Source organism: Myotis yumanensis, unplaced genomic scaffold, assembly GCF_028538775.1.
Source record: "Myotis yumanensis isolate MYYU_CA2020_CCGP unplaced genomic scaffold, mMyoYum1.0.hap1 SCAF_3, whole genome shotgun sequence".
Lineage (NCBI taxonomy): Eukaryota > Metazoa > Chordata > Mammalia > Chiroptera > Vespertilionidae > Myotis > Myotis yumanensis.
In genome coordinates this window covers 133,585,355-133,603,515 of record NW_027223754.1, presented here as the reverse complement: position 1 = coordinate 133,603,515, position 18,161 = coordinate 133,585,355, and the positions used below count along the sequence as shown (strand labels likewise).

At 32.9% G+C, this 18,161-nt stretch overlaps 1 protein-coding gene and 1 pseudogene across 9 annotated transcripts in view; both read left to right on the top strand.

Moving 5' to 3' along the window:
• LRRIQ1 (leucine rich repeats and IQ motif containing 1) overlaps positions 1 to 18,161 on the top strand; it is a 243,591-nt gene that overhangs the window by 154,523 nt on the left and 70,907 nt on the right. The window lies entirely within an intron of this gene.
• On the top strand, positions 13,906 to 14,006 carry LOC139007826 (U6 spliceosomal RNA; annotated as a pseudogene).

Genomic DNA, 18,161 nt, shown 5'->3' with positions numbered 1-18,161 from the left:
TATCTGTGCATGTCCTAAAGATGTCTCCTTTTTGTAGATGAATAAGATTGTTTACTTATACTATTATAATCTGCTTATACTCTGTAGATATTTTTAAGTTGCTGTAATTATACAGACATAAGCTGACCTACCAGCAAAGAAAGTTCAACCTTTAAACAACGTAGCAGTCAATCATCTCAATGAATAGAGTCCTAAGTGCTGAAGCATTTCAAATCCTTTTCCATTTGACCACTCGGTGACCTGATAACTATTTCCTGTCCCTAAATAAGGTTGTGACCCAGGTCTTAGAGTGCGAAACTCAGATAATTTTAGAAACAAGTCAAATGCCATAGAACTAAAGAAGTAGATGACAGTTTGACTAAAATTTTCTCTTTTAAAGTGGAATTGTGTATGTTAAATATGAAAGAATCAAAATGAAATGTATTCCCTTCTATTTGTTCATCATTTTTATCACTGCCCAAATAATTGATTTTATTGCCCATTAGGATGGATGATGACCAGGTGCCTCTAAAAGATTAACTTGCAGTTAAGTTTCTCATTTATTTTCTTTTAAGGTAATTCAGATCATAAACTAAATAATTAAATAAATAATCACAAATAATACTATTTCAGTAACTCACCAGAATAGTTTGAAAACAGTGATTTTAAAAATTAACTTCAATTACATATGCACATACTTATGTGAATAGGTGTGTATATGAGTGTAGTCTTGTCTTCATTAACATTTATAGCTATAGAAAGGCTAAAGTTATGAAAGAATAACCATAACAACAAAAACCATCTATACATTTAAGAAAGTATGATAGGAATGTGTCTAACCATCTATTTGAGCTGCTAAAACACCTTTGGCAATTGGATTAAGGGAAGGAACACTCTCACAGTGCATTTTGCTGATCTGAAAATGTAATTGACTTATAGATTATTTTTATTTTTTTGGTTTTCTCATAATTAGGATATGAAATACAATGTTTTGAAATAGTTATTATTTTAATGAGGTAAAAAATTGTTTCCTTAAAATAACAGTTTTAATATTGAACATATTTGCTGCTTTCTCTTCTTGTGCAATTAATAAACTTATTAATTAAAAATATATTGGCACTAAACTTAAAATATTATTTTTTAGAAAGTAAATACTGAGAAGAGTCTCTGAAATTGACACAGTCTGAGCTGTTTAAACAAAACTGAGATTTATACTTCCACAAGGATCATATAATTTATCGAACAGTATAAATTCTCAGATTTGATCCCACACATCCTAAAGAATTATTATAAACAACTAAAAACTATAGGTTTGATTAAAGTGAGATAAGGATTATGTTGATTGTATTTTAGAATGTGGTGTGTCATCTTACTCATAAGGACCACACTCTTCTATTGATGATGTAATTATTATACAGCCATGGAAAAAGAGTTTCACTCTTATACAGCTGAATAATGAACTGTTTCCAGTTTTACAATTTGGTTTATTTTGTTTTTCATTTGGAACGGTCATGGACCTGTGTGTGTGTTATGTGGGTATGTATAATTTAAATATTAACTGAGAATTTTTTAAAAGTGAAATATAAATAAATGTAAAATAAAACCAAGCATCAAACCCTTGATTTTCTTACTGCCTGGAATTTATGTGAATAAAAAGAGCCCTAGAATACACAGTTTTTAAGCATGATTGTGGAAAGCATGTAAAGAAGTAACATTTATAGTAAGAATAATCTCTCAAGGATTTTTATTTAAATTAAGCAATTCTAAAATAGCATAACTAAAGATGTTTTAAATATTTACCATTATATTAAAAACATGGATTAAAAATAATTTTTCAAATGTGATCTGAGGTTTCTTTAAAAGTGGTGGTGATAATTAATAAATTCCAAGTTGCTCCGAGGAAAATATGAACTTATCAATATTGTATATTATGTATCTCATATAAAACTGAATGCAACTCTATTACATATATATTTTCTTTTCCCTATTTTATTTAAATAGATATTTAAGCTACTTATTTATAAATAAAGCTTTTGTTTCATTTTAATTACTAATTGCAATTTTTGCATCTTGTATCTAAAATTACTGTTCTGAATTTAATTGCTGTCATACAAGGTATATACAGTGATATAAATAGTAATTAATTGACAAAATTCATAATCATTTAATTTGAATACAAGACTATTTTTATGTTATTTTAAGCACAGTACACTTTATACATTAAATTGTACTATCACTGTAGTCCAAATTTAAAAATTGCATTTGAGAACAAATAATAAAATGGAATGAATGACAAACGCATGAATTTAAATGAAGGCTTGTTGTTAAGGTTCAGAAAAAAAATTATTGAACATTTACCTGCTTAAAAGAAAATTACAGTTATAAATGTAAAAACTGTAAGGGATTAAGACTAGAAAGTAAGCTGCAATACCAAAAAAAAAAAAAAAAAGAACTCAGATTTAACCTACAGATGACCTGGTCTTGTTTGTTCAGATGACAATTCCAAAAGTGTGCAGGGACTATTCCTGTTTAATACAATTATTTGCCGCAAGCCTTGACCTCAGTGACTGTCAGGGACCAGATCTGAATTGGCCCATTCTCTGATATGGTGACATTGCTTCTGTTGCCTCGATTGTGACCTCTGATTGCTTGGTACCCTTGAGAGTTCTATGTAACAAGCGTAACTCCTGGTTCTTAGCCAGGAAAGTTGGTCTGCCTGTATAGATTTGTCAGCCCCCTCAGTCTCAGTTACACATGCAGTCTATCCTTCCATGGTCTAAAACTGTTATTTTGTGCATATACATCTGTCTGAGTGCTTTTTAATAGTAGCATTTTGCATGTAGTGAAATATGCAAAATTTTAGTTTTTAAGTGAGAAATCTGTGATTTATTAGTCTTTAAAACAAATCTTCATTTATTTCTCAAGCAGGTTTATTCAGTGCATTTTTAAACTTTATGTATGCAACATTTATTTAACTACATACCTTTGCCTGCCTCAAAGGATACACTGCTTTCCACCACCTATTCCTCCCCTATCTGTCCCTGTCTAAGGTATAGAAAGTCGATGTAGAGAGGTAAGCATGGCATAGTGTGATGAGGGTAAGGATTAAAGCAGGAAGACCACTGCTTTAAATCATAACTTCACCGCTGTCACCAGGGCTAACTACTTAATTCTTTGAACCTCCATTTTCTCACCTTAAAAATAGGGAGCATCACTCAGAGTTTATGAGAATTAAATAAAAAAATTATGCAATAGGAAGGGTATGTCACAACTCCCAGCACATATTGTAACCATTGTTATTATGGTCATTTTCTTTTTTCAAATGCCTCCCAAAGGAGGGGAGAACATAATGGATACAGGATAGGACCAGGATTTTATAATCACTTGATGGGATGAAGGCTGTTCCATGCACAGCAGCCCAAATAGTATAATTTGCATAGCTTTCTTCACAGTTTAACTGAAAGCTAGGATCAGAATCATTCGGAATCATTTGTTTGTCAGTCATGTGTTTAGACATGGTTTGGTTATTTGAAGTCAAATTATAAATGGGCGGTAGAGTTGGAAATTTAATTTAAACATTTTCATGCCGAGATTATGGTTTGTCCACCAGATGAACGATTTTCCAACGTTATATGTTAGCAAGAAAACCTTTCTTTGAATGAAATATTACCCCAAATTCAATATTGTGTGTAAAACAGTTAAGAGCACATCTGCTCTGGTGTGGGAAGTGGGTCTGATCTCCTGGCTTCTCCACAGAGCAGCCAGGGAGGTGCGTTTGCAAAGCCTCCAAGGACTTCACAAAGCACATCCTGAGAGCAGTGCACCTGATTAGACTTTAGCAAAGAGTAATTCCCTTCCTACTCACTCCTATTGAACATAGGGCTGACGGACTTTTCCCTAGTGCTTATTTCATACAGAAGTACATGCTTCATAGCTACAGTTAAAATGTCTTTATTGTGTATGCTGCTGAAGTTCAGGACTCTGTTGGTTCACAGCTAGATCCCCAGCTGCTAGAATAGTAAGCACTCAAAAAATGTAAGCAATTCACATATAATATATCAAGTTGATAGCAGAGCAACCATAAAAAAATTATGTAGCATAAATCTTGTTTGGGATAAGCTAATTTAATGATCCAAGATTGACTGTTATGGATATTTACATTTTATATTGTGGAATACAGTTTGCTGATAAAATATTATTAAATTATTTAGTATTTAATTTATTTCAAGATATGCATTTTTTTACATGTTCATCTCTCTGCACTCAGGTAGCATCTCATAATAGATGGAAGCTTAGAAGTTGTTGTCAGCCAGGTGGCAGTTGACACACATGAAAAATCTCTACTTGTCATTTTCCAGTAACATCAAGATCAAAACAGCATAGACACTAGGAAATAATATAGTGTTCTAAAATTTGGAGAGCATTTAAATAGACCTGATATAAGACTGGCCTGTCCAAGCATGAGCCTCTCCCCACTCCAGCCACCCCATGCACTGTGGCTGCTTTATTCTTCCCATGGAAATCTCCTCCCAAGGCTATGATATTCAGTAACTAAAGGATAACTGTCCTACACAGTAGGGGCCCTGCAGAACTCTGCTCCAGTTCAAAGCCAGGATCCTTTCTGATTGGTCAGTACCATGCCATAAAGCTATAAAAATTTTAGTATCACTCCTATATCACATCAGTCTTTTAAGATGATTCAACTCAGAGAGTAAGGCATAGGAATTGTGAGCCCCAAATTTTATAGATGAAGAAATAAGGCCCAGCAAGGCAATGTTACCTGCCCTGTTATGCAAACCTCATTCTAAACCGATGCCTGAAGTAATAGTGACAAAACAAGGTGAAGAATCTAAAATCCAAGCAAGCACAGGCACCAAATTTGTGCAATTGAAAGACCAAGTTAAAATAAGCAAAGTCCCAGTAAAAGATAAACAGGCAATTCAGACATTCCCTCAGCTGGGTAGTGCCAGGGTATGCGATCTGGGAGTGAAGTAGTTCATACCCAAAAGTGGCTAACTTGGGGCCTACAGATGGAGCGAAGACAAAGAAAATGGCTAGATTCGATCGTGAGGGTGCACATTGAATAGCATGTATTTTTTTGTGAGGGTATTATATGTCTACTAACTTCTCAGTAGTAATCATTTCTCTACATATATGTATATCAAATCATCAGGTTCTGCACCTTAATAATTTTTATTAAAAATAAATGCTGAAAATTATAAAAGGAAATAAACACAAATATTACACAGCCAGGTGTAGCAAGTAATGGCTTAGGAGTGATCTCTCCAGAGTAAGTGGGAATGTGTCTTCTAGTACCTGGCAGAGGCAGTCAAAGTCTTTCTGAGTTGGATAGTTTAAAGTCACAACTCTAAAAATTCATATATATATATAAGTTTATATAAACTGAAACAGCCACAATATTACTAAACATTTGAGGTAAAAGGCACTAGAGTGAGAACAAATAGAAAAAACTAGAGAATCAGTTCATTGAATCATGAATGTAGTAGATTTATCAGCTACAGAATAAAAATGTCTTTAACTTGATGAACTACATAATGTATTATGTATTTTCATACATCAATATGTATTTGAAAATATAATGAAGCTAGTAAAATATAAGAAACTAGCAAAATTAGGAAGTCTTGAAAAAACTGGATAGCAGTTCTATAAATTAAATATGATTAAATTAATAAAAACAATTTGTAGTTAATTTATAAACTCAATAGATGGATTAAACATGAAGTTTGATTAATTGAAGAAAAAAATCGTGAGCTGGTCTACTGTTAGTATGCATTGTCTATACAATTAGCTATTAAATACCAAAGACAGCACACTATTTTAGGCTGTTACCAAATATTATAGACCTGAAATTTACTCAGGACTCATATGACCTAAAGTACTGGCTTTTTTTTTTTTTTTTTTTTAGAGACTTAAGAAAATTTTCTGTCTTCTGCCTCTATAACTCAAAAGAATATATTAGTAGCACTTTTAACCCCTATGGACATGAAAAGAAAGCACTCAGCTGTGGTCTCAAACAGTTCTAAACTCACAGGTTTGCCTTAGTATTGGCAATATGGTAAAGAGCACAAGTTTAAGATTTAGAGGGCTTCTGTTTTGTCACTAGCTAGCTGTTTTATCCTGGGTAAATCCTTAACTCACCTTATTCTCAGTTTTCTCATTTGAAAAAAAAAGATTAGTTATGTGTTTTCTTTATACTATGAAAGAAATTAATTTTCATTTCTAAATTTATCTCTGGGTATAGCTAGTATAAATATATTAAGACAAACCCCCTATCCTTAGACTAGTAATTAAACAATATGATAAGGAGCTCTAATAAATTTCTTTCCTGAGGAATTGATTCCTAATATTCTTACCATTTTGAGGAGGCTGCCTCAGGAGGAAAGAAAATAAAATGCTATTTGTTGAGCAACCAGAATAATCTTGAGAGATTTTATATATCATTGAGTCTTCATAGCATTCCTGTAAAAGAAAAAGTAATTATCCCCATATTATTGAAGAATGCAACCAAGGTTTGGAGCTTATGTAAGAGCAGCATGAATTTGAACCTACATCTGGCTGACTCCAGAGGCCACAGTGCTTCCACTGCAGCAGGAAACCATATTTTCCCACAAAATTTCCCTTAATGTTGAATTTCTGAATATGGAAATGAGTGACTTTTTTTAAAGGTTCTTAATATACCAGGTGTAATAAAGAACACAGACTTTAATTTTTCTTGTAAATAACTTTTGGAAAATAAGAATTTTGAACAAAATTTTCCACATTCAGTCACAGAGGAATTTGTAAAATTCTACTATATAGTTGTTAAATTGTGGGAATGAATAAGCACAATAAGCATTGTAGCCATAGGAAATTATGTATGATTTGCTCAGAAACTCCAGTGTTCTCTAACTCTGTACTTTTTCTATGGTTAATACTTTCTCAAGAATAGCTTTTTATACACATTTGCATAACAAATATACTTAAGACTACTTAAGCATATTTCTTACCTATGCTCACTGAAAGACTAAAAATAACTTTTATTTCCATATGTTTCTGTGCTACAATAGAATTATAAAACAGCATCTTTTGACCTAAAGATGTAACTTATTGACTTCTTTTTTTGTATCTTTTAAACTTAAAATGTAAGTGCTTTGCTTCGTTTTTTTGTTACTATGCTATTCAAATTAGGGAAAAAAACACCTTTATAAAGAGAATTCTTTTTACAAATTGAACACTTCATATCACTGACACTAAATGGGACATAATATTTTAGTTAAATTAACGATATCTACAGAGTTACTTTAGCCTGCATTCTAATAGAAGGAAAGGAAAGGTAGATCATGCGTTTCACATTCAAGATTGACTTGGGGATTGTGTGGAGAGACAATTTTTTTGCATTTTTGAACATCCTGGGAGGGTGGCACTAACTACCCTTCCATTCCAGATATCTTTTAAAATATAAAGCAAACAGCCTAAGAAAATAGAACTAGTGACTCTTCTGAAGCAGAGGGCAGATTTGCTTGCTGTCCAATATAATAAAGAAAATACTCTCTCATCAGTACAAAAGGCAGGTTAATTATAAAATATTTGAGCTCCCTAAGCTTGGGTCAAAAACCTTTCATGATCTCAGTATCTAAACCAATACAAATATGCTCATGTTCATGCTCTTACTGTGATGTGAATATTAAAGCCCCTTTCCCCTGACCTAGGAGTTATAAAGAATGCTAGGCAAACTTTCTACCTGAAAGTGAGATCAAATCTCAAGCCTACAAATTTTTCGAAATAGAAAAACATTCATTTCACAACTTAATAAATAAATGAGTTACCAATAATAGGTACATGCAATTATATAATGAATCATCTTGCTTTACAAACTGTTCTTTAAACTTGTGTATATTTTATCCCATATTTTGGTTGATTTGTGGAATGCTATTAGGAATCATGCATGTGTAATTATTGCTTATAAACTATCTAGTAGTTTTGAGGAACACTAACATAATTTTTAGGACTGTAATAATGTCATATATGCCTGGCTGTAGGTATGATTTTAAAACAGATATTAATGGGAATTAGCCCAAGCCAACAATATCCCAGGAAACATCAAATAATCTTTTATAGCAGAGAGGGCCAAAGTTTTGAAACCACAAAGACTTTGGGTCAAAAATCAAAATTGCCATTTCTAAGGTCTGTAGACACCATAAATCAAAAAATTATATATATTTTTTAATTTATAGGACTCCTTCCCCAGATCCTCAAATGATTTTGTGAGTTTGTCTCACAGATTGGCAAGACATGTTCTCATTTTACAATACATGAAACTAAGATTTAAAGTGATAGTAACCATTTTTCTGATTCTTATATCAGTTCTCTCTCTATAACCAAGCTATTCAAAATGATAAGCATCCCTTGATGGTGTGGCTCAATTGGTTGAGCCTCCTCCTGTGCACCAAGGGATGGCTGGTTTAATTTCCCATCAGGGCACATGCCCAGGTTGCTGGCTCAATTCCCAGTAGGGGGTGTATAGGAGACAGTCATCAATGTTTCTCTCTCTCTCTCCCTCTCCCATCCTCTATCTCTAAAAATCAATAAAAACATATTTTTAATGTGATAGATAATGTTTTGATAATATATGTTTCCATCATGGTGAAATAAATTGAAAGCCAACTTTGGTTACTATTTCTTCTACATAGATTGAGAAGACCTCAGTTGTATATGATTCTCTAGGCTTTAGGAGAGGTTCTTGTAATGAGTACATAGAATAAAAACAAAAGGGAAAAAATTAGTAAAACTTAAACTGCAGAAATACTTTTGGACAAAAAGAGGCTAACCAATTTTTGTGATATTGGGATAGATGAATAAATTTTGACAGAAAAATCTTTAAAAATTGTAGGGCTAACAAGTAATACAAACTTCCATTTGAGAAAATAAAGAGTGATGGATATATTCTTCTGCTGAGAACAGAATAAATTCAGAATATAATTTAAAAAGCAATCTTAAAATATAAACTTATTGTAATACTAGTGGCCCAGTGCACGGAATTCATGCACTTGGGGGGGGGGGTGTCCCTCAGCCCAGCCTGCACCCTCTCCAATCTGGGACCCCTTGAGGGATGTGAGGGATGTCCAACTGCCCGTTTAATGGGCAGTCATACATCCCTCGCACAATCCAGGACTGCTGGCTCCCAACTGCTCACCTGCCTGCTAGCCTGATCACCTCCTAACCACTCCCCTGCCAGCCTGATTGACGTCTAACTGCTCCCCTGCTGGTCTGATTGCCCCTAAGTGCCATCCCCTGCTGGCCTGGTCACCCCCAACTGCCCTCCCCTGCTGGCCTGGTCACCCCTAAATGCCCTCCCCGACTGGCCTGATCACCCACAACTGCCCTCCTCTGCAGGCCATCTTGTGGCCATATGGGGGCAGCCATCTTTGACAACATGGGTGTGGCCATATTGTGTATTGGAGTGACAGTCAATTTGCATATTACCTCTATTATATGGGATACTACCCCAATTTGATAGAATCAACTCTACATATGTGGCTGAATTGAAAAATACATTTTAATTTGTAATAAATTAAGACACTATGAGTCAGTCTAGTAGAAATAATAGATATCAGAAAAAATATACAAATAATTTATATTAATTGTTATTAGTTACTGATTATAAGATAAGAATGCTTATTTTAAGGAATAAAGTCTATCTTGAAAATATCTGTAGGGGAGAACAGATCTGAAAAAACAGAATATAAATTTTAGGAATTAAGTAATTGAAATTAAAATCTATAATATGATTTTACCTGAAGATCAGTCAAAGCAGAAGAATTCATGAAGTTGACATTATGTTATAAATATTATCTAGAATTCAGTGCAGAGAAGCAAAGAGATGGAAAATTTAAAACATGAAAATATATAGAAAAAGTTATAGAAGGTTTAAGTTATGTGTAGTTGGAGTTCCAAGAAGATAGCTAAGATAAAATGAGGCAACGGAAATATCCAATAAGATAATGAGTGAAAAATTTCCTGAACTAGATGAAATATATTTATCCATAAAGTCAAGAAGTTGAGTGAATCATAAGCAGTATAAGTTTTAAAAGAAATCTACATCTAGATGCATCAGAATAAAATTGCACACAATAGAAAAAAATATTAAACTAATGAGAAAAAAAGTTTGACAGCTAATGTCTTTTCAATGATTGGGTAGTTGTATAAATGTAAGTTATAGCCAAACTGGAATTCACCAGAATAAGGACAAAAAAAACACAAAACACTTTTATAATAACAAAAACTGAGTTTGCTACTAACAGATGCATATTAAGGAAATTTATTTATTTTTTATTTTTTAAATATATTTTATTGATTTTTTACAGAGAGGAAGGGAGAGAGATAGAGAGTTAGAAACATTGATGAGAGAGAAACATCGATCAGCTGCCTCCTGCACATCTTCCACTGGGGATGTGCCCGCAACCCAGGTACATGCCCTTGACCGGAATTGAACCTAGGACCTTTCAGTCCACAGGCCAACGCTCTATCCACTGAGCCAAACCGGTTTCGGCAGAAATTTGTTTAAATAGACAGTCCTATTCACAAGAAAATCCCACATGAAAGATCCCTGGTTTAAAGAAGGGTGAAAAAAAAATTCAAAAATAAGAAATAATGTTGGTAAAATATAACATATGAATAGCAATGATAATGTCTTGTGAAATTAAATATCACAATGAAAATATAGATATATTAATATATTACTCATATTATTTTATATTATAATATTGTATGTTCTGGGATGACAAAATGATTGGTTAATTTAAATTATGTTAATTACATATGTTATGATTTCCAGGGCAAAAACTAAAATGAATATATGCAAACAATATTATTTTCATACTAGTAGAAAGAAAACAATAGCAAGAAAAGAAGTACTCAATTCAAAATGAAACCAAAAAGTAATGAAAAAGAACATAGTGTATTCAGGCAAATAGAAAGCACAAAACAAGGTGATATATACATACATAATTTTTTCAAATATATCAGTACTTACACTATATGTAAATCATTAAATAACCCCGTTAGCAGATAGCAAATTTTTCTACATTTTTAAAACACTACAAAGAATCGGCACTACTCAACTTCAACACTTACTATAAAGCTACAGTAACCAAAACAGTGTGATGTTGGCAAAAGAATAGAGAAGAGATTAATGGAACAGAACGGACAGCCCAGAAATAGACTCACACAAATATGGTCAACTGATCTTTGACAAAGAAGCAAAGGTAATACAACTGAGTAAAGATAGTCTTTTCAACAGATGGTTCGTAGAATAAGGGGACGACCACATTTTAAAAATCACTGAATCTAGGCCTTATACCATTCATAAAAATTAACTCAGATCACAGAACTAAGTGTAAAATGCAAAACTCTAAAATTCTTAGATAATATTGGGAAAAAACCTAGATAACCTGTGTATGGCTTTGACTTTTTAGATATAATGCCAGAGGCACAATGCATGAAATAATTTATAAGTTAGGTTTTAACAAAATAAAAAAAAATCCTGTTTTGTTAAAAACAATGTTAAGAGAATGAAAAGACAAGCCACAAACTTGGAGAAAAATATCTGCAAAACATGTATCTGATAAAGAACTGCTACCCAAGACATACAAAGAACTTCAAATTATCCACAAGAAGAAAGCACATTGATTTTTAAAAATGAGGCCGAAGACATTAGCAGGCTTTTCACCAAAGAAGATACACAGATGACAAATAAAATATGAAAAAAATCTCCACATTTTATTTAATCAAGGAAATGCACATTACAGTGAGATAGCACTGCACACCCATGAGAAAGGCCTAAATCAAGAGCACTGACAATACCAAGTGTTGGTGAGGATGGAGAGCAACCGAGCTCTCTTCCTTGCTGGTGGGGATGCAAAATGGCAAAGCACTTTGTGCTGGGGTCCAACCCCAGCGGGTCCAGGGGTCCCCAAAGGTGTGGACGGAGTCGGCGAAGAAGGAATGACACGAAGACAGCCTTCAGTTGATCAGCAGCCTAGTCAGGACCTATAGCCAGGATTTCCAGCCAAAGTTCTGGTCGAAGCTCTGGTTAGGAACTGATGAGGTTCTGATGTTTATTGTCTTGTTACATCCATATTTATACCAGCCGATTTTAATACTGTCAATTTCTATTACAAAGGTTAGGGCGTTTCTTATCTCCATTCCAGGGAGTAAAGATTATGTAGCTTAACTACCCGCCTGGCACTTAATTAAGGTGTTGTATCCCCTCCCTAACCTCAGGGAAAGATCCCCACCTGGGGAAACAACCTTTCTCGGAGAGGTGACCTTGGTTAAAACACATGGCGCTAAAGAGAGCAAACATATTAAGAACAGTATGCTATATATGCCAGGTCCCTTGAAACATATGCTGTGCAGATGTTTCTTTCCTGCAGCGACTGTGTCAAGCAGCAAGGATGGACCGGCTCCCGGCAACTTTGGAAGACAGTTTTGAGTTTTCTTTTAAAACTATACATACTCTTACCATCCAGTAGTTACACTCTATGTTATTTACCGATATGAATTGGAAAGTTACATCCACACAAAAAACCTGCACGCAGATGTTTATAGCAGCTTTGTTCATAATTGAAAAAATTTTGGAAATAACCAAGATGCCCTTCAGTAGATGAATGGATAAACTGCAGTACATCCAGATAATGGAATATTATTCAACACTAAAACCAGACGACCTATCAAGTCAGACATGAGGAAGACATACATGCATAATACTAAGTGAAATAAGCCCATCTGAAAAGACTACATACTGCATGATTCTACCAATGTAACATTCTTAAAAAGGCAAAACTATGGAGATAATTAAAAAGCACAGTATCGCTAGGGGTCGGGGCAGGGGAGAAGGGATGAAGAGACAGAGAGCGGAGGGTTTTCAGAGCAGTATGATACCATAGTGATGGATACATGTCATTATACATTTGTGCAAACTCACAAAATCCATGGTACCAAAAATAAACCATAATGCAAACTGTGGACTTTCAGTAATTATGATGTCTCAATGTAAGTTCGCAGATCATAGCAAATGTATCACTGGGTGGGGGAGGGAAATATGTTAATAATGGGGGAGGCTTTGGTTGAGTAGGGGCAGGGAGTATATGAAAAAATTTCTATACCTTCCTCCTAATTTTGTTTTAATCTTAAAGCTGCTCTAAAATGAATTGTAATTAATTAAAAAATAATAATATAAGGCAAAAATGAAAGAAGTACCAAGAGGGTTTAAAATTCCAAACTATATTGGGGGAATTTTAAGGTATCTTTCTTAGTAATTTATAGAACAAGTACTCAAAAACTCATTAAGGACATGGGTTGATAAACCAATTTAATAACATTTGCATAAAAGACATATATAGAAGACACAACAGCTGGAGGATGTACATTATCCTCAAGCACACACAGGATATTCACAAAACTTTAACATATACTGGACTTAAATCAGTTCTTAAAAATTCCTTAAAGATTCTAAAGCAAACAAAGCTATTCTATAATATTTAATACATAGGTGATTATAAAGGAAATCAAGAATGTCAAGGTTATAAACTTCATCATAGTGGTTACCCTAAGAGAAGTAAGATATTTTGGAAAAATAGTGTTCTATTTTTTTTTTAATGATCAGAGGTCACATGAAATATTTATGCATATTTCATTCATACTAGAGGCCCAATGCATGAAATTCATGCAAGAGTAGGCCTTCCTTCCTCCAGCTGCCGGCACCGGCTTCCCTCTGGCATATTTATAATATATTTATTCCCTCTGTGTATATTTATAATATATTTATTTATAAATCTTGATATAATCATATAACATATACAATATTTTGCATGCATTGTATATATCTCAATAAAATACAAGTAATTAAAAAGCTCCCAGTGCTCACTTTTGCAGCACAGATGCAGTGCTAAAATTGGAAGGATATGGAGATAGCATAGCTTCTGCACAAGGATGACATGCAAATCCATGAAGCATTCTATATATTGCTTTATTTTCTAATGTTTATGGATAACAAAACAATGTCTCTGATAAATGGGGTGACTTGTCCAATTGAGGACCCTTCAAGCTTAAAATTCCACTCCCAATTTCTCCTCCAAACAAATGAAAGAGCTTCTACAAATCAATATTTATATAAATATTTTAAAGCTAGAAATTAACTTTGTTTATAGGAAAATCTATAATGCCTTATCCTGACTTCTTTCTACTACAGTGTGAGTGGATCCATAATGCTTTTACCTATCGTTTCAATTAAAAGTGAAATCCATAAATGGAGATCCTGATTCATTTACAAATGAAATTCTGCTACATAAAGCAAAATTCTGTCTTTTTAAAGATAATATAATAAAATTTTAAAATTTTGCACTAATGGAATATGAAAATTCTTACATCTTCAGGAGGCTATGGGAATATTTTCTCAAATTATTACCTAAAGAATACAATAATTTTAGTACCAGGTTTATTAGTCTCTAATATATTGTCACTCAAAATGTGAAGGAAAATTATTTTTATTTATTGCTTTTTATAATGCAAGCAATATTAATATGCATTCAATACTCCATATGATGTTATTCCTGTCTATAACAGAAGCATATATATATTCTAAAGTTTGACAAATATAGAAATTATTAGGTGCAAAACATTAATGGACATTAAGAAATGCATTATGAATGTGTAGACATGTGCCATGAGCTATAGCTATAAAAGGTTATTACAATGATATTTTTAAAATGTTTAATTGTTCCAGCAAGCCTCTATATTAATGTATCAATATAATAACACTTTCTTATTTTCAAATAAAACTAGTAAGGAAATTAACAGTCTCTACTTGGCTTTCAAGTAATAATACTAGTACACAAATGAATAGAATTATGGATTTTTTTTTACCAAAGAATAAAAACTATTTGATAGGTCAGGGACCTAAAGTCTTAACACTATACCAAAAAACAAAAAAATCCCAAACCAAAAACAGTAGGCAGTAGAATTTCTAAGATTGTATTATTTTAAAAGTCAACCTACTTACATCATCAGGCATTATTCTATCAGGTGGGCCCTAGTTTGGATGACCTACTATATTAACACTCCCTGAGGGAGTTTGAATTGGATAGAGGAATATTTTCTGAGACTAATTAAATTGAGAAAGTGAAACGAGAGAGAATCATGTCAATGGAACCTCTGTCATGGTTAGTCCTGAGCAATTGCTCAAAATTATTTGAAATAACTTCAAATCAATTAGGACTGTATACCCTTCTTATCTCTTATTTTTTCTTTCTTAAAGGCACAGTAAAATCCTTATATAGTATGAAATAAAATACATTTAAAAATACCTGTTACAGATTTAGAATTCTGATAAAGAGGCCTTCCTAGACTCAACCCCAGAATAGTGTTCTGTGTAGTTTTGTGGTTAATCCTGGAATCTTCCCCTCCTGCCAGTGACTCCCCGGAACCTTGTTCTGGGTCTGGATTTAGAGACTTCTGCCGATAGTCTCACCTCCAGGGTCGGGGAGTCTTAGTGTGTGGCAATTTAGATAGCACAAGCCTATGCATAGGAGAGTTCAATTCACTTTTTAAAAAAATAATAAAATGGCTACAGTTGTTAAATAATTCATATATATTAGGCAATTATTATTATGTATTATTATATACATTTTAAGAGGAGAAAACTGAGACAGAGAAAGTAAATAATTTACCCAACATTACACAGCTAATAAGTGAAAAAGCCAACTTACTTTGTTCAAGTCTGTTGCTAGGCAGATAGAAAGATGACTAAAGTGAAGTCTTTTCTCTAAGGACCAAGTTAATTTATTCTGTAATTAATTTTTCATATGTCATGATTCCAGCGCCTCTTTTTAATGGAAAATTAAGTGTTGTGCCCGATTCACAGGAAGCCGTAGAAAGCAATTTTAGGCAATGGTAGTTCTAAAAACAATGCCCTATTTACACTTAGTATTTCTTAAAAATGGGTAAATCTGCCAATGCCGTGGCAGAGAAGAATCAGTATTACTGATTCTCCCTTTTACTTCAGGTTCAGTAGGTCTTGGCACATCATTGTCTGATCCCATCATTTAAAACTTTGATATTTTTTAATCATAGATGTTTAAAATTTTTATTTTAAAATATTACATTAAAATAATATTCATTTGATGATTGAGGTTTTTTTTGTCACCACCTTAAATTTTGTGCCTAAGGTATTTCATTTGTCCCACCTAACTTACCCTCGTTCTAGCCCTAGATAACAACAAACATGGAGACATATTATAAGTTAATATCTCTATGACTTTACCAAGTTGTGATTCTTGAGCTCTCACAGTAGAAACCAAAGAGCCACCTTTATGTGTTATATGGTACTCTGCTAGAAAGATATAAATGAGGAGATACAGGTCAACTGAACCATACCAATGGCAAACCTTTTGCTTTCAGAATTGTACATAAGTTGAATACAGACACTTACTGTAATTGGTTGATAAGTACACTAACGTCCACTTTGTAAAAGAATATTTGTTATTCCATAGAGATTCACTTAAATATAGTAACTCTATAATATTCAATGTTCTGTCTACTGTCTGCAGAATCCATATATTTTAAAAGATATAATTTAGTAACTCATTTTTATTTTTCTTTGCTTTCATAAAAAAACATTCATACACTCTATGTACTACCCAACCCCCAAACAGATGAATTTTGAAAATGAATTCAAATGTCAGGGACTAGCAAGTATTTTTCATTCTAGTACTTTTTTTTTTTACTCTTCCTGCCATAAAATACAATGAAATATGTAAAGGAGTGATTAGTGCTGCAGTTAGCCTTTCACCCTTACATATAGCTTTGGCTCTATTCCCAAAATTTCTGTTTTTAAACTTTTGTACAAACAATCCTTTTCTTTATTCATGAAGTCATTTTTTCCTTAGTGATCAATTACATATATATTTAATATATTTTAAAAGAATAGGGATGTTGCTTGTCACACACAAATGGCTCTTAGAGAATTATTGGTTACATGCCAGTGCTGTCAACATTCCAACAACACGTTGGATTGGTTAAGGAAGAAGCCATAAACAGCCTATCAACAAGTATTTATACAAATGTTAATGAATTTAAAATTCTATTAGTGTAACATTTATGCCAAACTCCAATTTTATTTGTGCTTTATTTGTGAGGTATGATGCAATAACTTCTTTTAATAAACACATACGGACCACTTATACTTTATAATGTAAATCACATTTTTAGTATTTCCAGCATAAAATACATAGAATCAGCCATTTATCAAAGTTACCAAAAATATTTCTATCACATGAAGCATTTTGCTCAGCATGCAACCATGTCCTCCAAAAGCTTTTGGTAAAGAAATGAACTCATCTCTATCCATGAAACTAAGAGTATTTTATTATTATATTACCGAGGAAAGCCATTAAAGGAAAAGAAAATAGTCATGGGAAAATTGCCATAAGTATAAAAATATAAATAATTAGCCCTTTTTGTGTGCCTCAAATGACAATTGAATCTTAATCTCCCTCTGTATATATTATGCTATATTTGAAAATTTAGAAAACTGGTTTATTTGAAGCATATGGGTTTAATGAATCCTTATTTTGCTTTTCATAAAGAAAGGAATATTTCCATTAAAAAAAGAATTTATTTCTTTTGGTGAACTTCTTTAAAGCTGAACAACTTTTTCTAGGGTTGCATACATTATGAACATTTTATAAAGAAGCCTTATATGACAGAGAAGTTTTTCTGTGTTATTTTTTTTTTAATTTAATACCTTTAATTGTCAGATTTTTGAAACATCATTATATCATTTATTCAATAACAACACTCAGTAGATAACAGAAACAGGCTACACATATTTATTTCCATTTAGCCTGAATAACCAGTTTTACTTAACAATGCTCTCCTAAGTTTTGCTATGACTAGGGAAGATAGCATTTTAAATCGTCCATCATTTAAAAATTGAAATGACTTTCTAAACAGGCATTAAGAAAGGAAGTGAGGTCTGTTGTTACTTCACCTCTTTCATTTCTGATTTTTTTTATTTGGGTCCTCTATCTTTGTTTCTTGGTGAGCCTGGCTAGAGGTTCATCAATCTTGTTTATCCTTTCAAAGAACCAGCTCTTGGTTTTATTGATCTTTTGTATTGTTTT